Source organism: Cucumis sativus, chromosome 5 (assembly GCF_000004075.3).
Source record: "Cucumis sativus cultivar 9930 chromosome 5, Cucumber_9930_V3, whole genome shotgun sequence".
Lineage (NCBI taxonomy): Eukaryota > Viridiplantae > Streptophyta > Magnoliopsida > Cucurbitales > Cucurbitaceae > Cucumis > Cucumis sativus.
This window is the reverse complement of record NC_026659.2, coordinates 1220255-1224458: the sequence shown is the minus strand read 5'-3', so window position 1 is coordinate 1224458 and position 4204 is coordinate 1220255.

Here is a 4204-nt window from a genome sequence, read left to right as displayed (position 1 = left end):
ATAGTTATTCTTTCAACTTCATTGTGGAACATACAATTAATCCCTAGTGGGGAAAAATGTGACTTTTTGGTCCATAATATAGTTGATTGAAACAAGCCTCTTAACCAGCCAAAATATATCTACTACAGTTGATGAGTTAATTCAGGGCTATTGTTTAATTTCTTGCTCGATCATTGTGAAGCTTGATAGTCCAACGACTATGGTATGATTATGGGAGGAGGTGGAGGAGATTGTCTTATAATTATTTTATTCAAATTTCTTATAAAATAACATGTTCAATACTATATAGAACGTTGAAAATTAAACCAAAAGATCAATATTTCATATATAAGTGGTTATCATAGTACTTGAACGCTAATTGCGCTACTCTCTCACTACTCTCGTGTATTAAAGTTTTCAAATCTCTTTCACTTAATGTCTCTACTAAACATTTCATGCAGTGGTTGCTCAATGATCATATACATGCATTTGACTAAGAGACTTGCAAACCCTTATGCCGATATGTGTTGTGCTTCCATTATTGCTAAGATAACATGCCCAATAATCATATATATATAAATAACTCATGTAATTATTTTATTAACTTACCTTGTTTAATTAATTCATTCTATAATAATGTCTATTTTCTTGACTTATTTGTCTATTATTTTATTAACTTACCTTGTTAATTAATTCTAATTTTGAACCATACAAATGTTGATCTTTCTACTTTCTATATAATAAACAGTTTGATCCTATTATAATGTCCAAAGAAAAGAGGGATAATGTATTTTTTTAGAATATATATAAATATATAGTTTCTTCTTCTTCTTCTTCTTTTCCATTAGGTTTCAAGAAAACTTTCCCATAAATTTCTATTTTAGGTGCAATCTAATCTTTCTTAATTCGTTATCTTTTCCCTTATTGACTATAAAATCTCTAAAATAACAATTTTATTTTTCTTCTAAGCTTAGGTACCAATTCATGTGTACTTTTTCATATATTCAGTTTTACTCCTTATTTTAGATTTAGTTTTTACTGTTAATTTATTATTATTATTATTTTTAAAAATATTATCTATTAATATTACCTTTTTAAAACATATTCACATATCCTTTATTTTTTTTAAAGAAAATCAATAATATTACTATTTCACCCATTTTAATTAAAATTAATTTAGTAGGACTAAATTAAAGAATTATAGAAACTACAAGTCAATCGATATAAAATATAAATTAAAAAACATTAACTTTGTAAAATTTGAACATCACATATAATCAAACTCAAAATTTTCTTACTTTTCCATCAAACAGAACCTAAGAGAAAAATTGGGCAAAAAATATATTATTTTTCCAAGAAGAAAAATAGCATTGACGATAGAATGAAACAATTCATTGACAACAATATCATAAATAAATAATACATCTGATATTGACCTATCAAATATATTTTAATTTCAATAATAAACAAAAATGTTGACGTGGAATTTACACTGTAAGCATGATTTTCAGCCACGTACTCAGCCCGAAGTCTTCAGCCAATACTATTAATAACAAAACTTAATAAACATGGGACCTACCAAAGGTTGCTGAGTTGGATACAGCATGGATTACGTGTCGGTGAATAATTGGGTGCGGCAAATGGAATGAATCCGCCAGTTGTAATCGTCCGAAGCGCCGATCTTTGGGGAAGCCACTTTCATTGTTTTGTGTCCACACGATTTCTCGCACCCTAATTGTTTCCGTTGGATTTGAATCCATCGTTTTGGATTACAAAAATATACTTTTAATTTGTCATTTGTTTTAAACTACTTTTAAAACGATATTTTTATCTTAAAAAAAAAACTTCTCTTTTCAATTTTTGAATTGTGGTTAGAAATTTTTTAAAAATAATATTTAAAAGTATGTTTGAATTGATAGTATAAATTTGAAATAATAAAATTAGTTTTAGTGTGTCTTTGAAATTGAATGAACTCTCACAAATAATTCTCAACTTAATCAAATCTTCACTAACAGTCCCAAATTTGATTAATTCTATTTGTATATAAACAGAAAGTTCGAACTTTTCTATTTTTCAAACCAAATGCTAACAGTTTTATCCGAAACAATTGTAAGATAATTATTAAATTCTATTTAAAAGGATTTTTCAACTTTTAAAAATATTAAATTTGAATGTAGTAGTCCATGTGAAGTTAGGACAAAAAGTGTGCCATGTGTCATACTCACTATTCATGGATATCCAAAATACACTTTTTTTTTCTACATATAATATTGATGTTCATGAATCCAACACTATAGTTGTCTAAACTTTATTTTATTATAATGTTTGATTTAATAAAATAATATTTGGGAAGATCAAAATTCAGAGCTAAAGAAAAAAGTAATGGTGTGTTGGCCAAATTTGGTGAAGTTAACAAATAATACTAAAATTAGTAGTTGGTTATGATATGGCATTCTTGATCTATATAAATAATCATATGCCCACTTTTGACAACTTCTATATCAATTATATTCTTATTATTATAATTGAAACAAAAATCTAAGTCATCCCTAAACCTCTCCTTTCTCCCTCATTTATTATTTTTTTAGTTTCGTTAAACCCGATCTACGGTTCACTTTTAATATTAAAGTAAAATTTTAGATCATTTCATGATAGACATTAATATTTTATCTTGAAAAATAAATGACAAAGATATTCTATCTTGAGATATGAATGTTTGAACTTTCGATTATGCTTAATATAAAAAATGTATAAAATCCGACGTAGAGATTTGTGTGGCTCATTAAAAGTATGTTAACTATGGTCATGAGGTAGAAGGAGAACAATTTAAGGAGAATTTTTTTCATTAAACAATATAGCGTCACTAGATTAAAGAGTTTGTGTATATAGCACAACCCTATGGTCAAAATCCGTAAATAACTCATAAATAAATATATGTGCTCAATTACAATAACTAGAAGAGCTAGGGTTGCGAGGTTGTTCGTGACATCCCATACCAAATTCAAGAGGCATTCCAACAACTACAACTTTTGTTGAGAAAGTCGAGAAATGTTTTAATAAATTCTAATAAAGTTGTTATTTTTCAATTTTATCTTTAACGTTCAAGTGATTGTATTTTCAAGTAAATTTGAGTTTAGTAGCGATTATTTTACTATGAACTAAAACTATATATGGACGATACTATCTTTAGCCCACAAAAAATTTGTGAATGAAAATTGCATAAACATCTTCTTCAAGTTCTTCAAGTTAAAGTTAGAATAGACATGAAAATAGTTTTTTCTTTCTTCTTCCAAACAAAAGGTTCTAACTTTTCTTTTTATATACACAATTTGAAAGCAATTGATATAAAAGTGACACCCTTTCTTCTTTACACACATTGGCTATAAGTTAAAAACTTTAGTCCTTTTCAATCCTCCATACATGACACATGAAAAAATGCATTCCATTTGCTTTTTTCTCCCTTAGGGCCAAAATTTGGTTTCTTTCAACTAACATAAGGTTTGGTATATTTTGACATTTAAGATTCGTTTTAGGTTGGAAGTGACTAGTTGAGCTATATTAAACTAAACAAAGTATATGAAGGAAATAAAAGATATCTTTACAAGTAATTATATACTATTTCATATGATAAATTATTCAAATTGTAGATTTTTTTATGGTTGTGTATCGAACACCAAAGCAAGTTTCGTAAAATAGCATCTCAAACCCCTACCGTTTATGAAAGTTGTTTGGAATGATTTGGACTTTTAGAATATAGTAAAATAGCTTTTAATGAAAAGTTGTTGGTTTCGTAATGGAAAATTTTGATTTGATATTAGGGAAATAGGTAAAAATATATCCTTCAAGTAAAATCTCTTTACAATTTAGGGGGAAGTTGAACATTGAAAAAATGTGATACCGATTTAGAATAAGTAATTTGATTTTTTTTCTTCTAGGTTACAACGTCACACGATTCACGTAACATCTAATTTTTGTTCTAGGTTACAACACCAAACAATTCTAGCTTGGTCCCAATTAGTTTCATTAAAAAATTTAAGTTGATATTTGGAGAAGTTGAACTTGTTTAATCGTGGAGCCTATAATGACAAGAATTAGCTAGCTAATTGTAGAATTGATATCTATAAATTGTGAAACTATTAATGATTTAAAAATTCTTGAACCACACGAGAAAGTCTTTATTGAACTCATTCTAATTTTTTTTATTGTACATTGAACTAAGCATAAA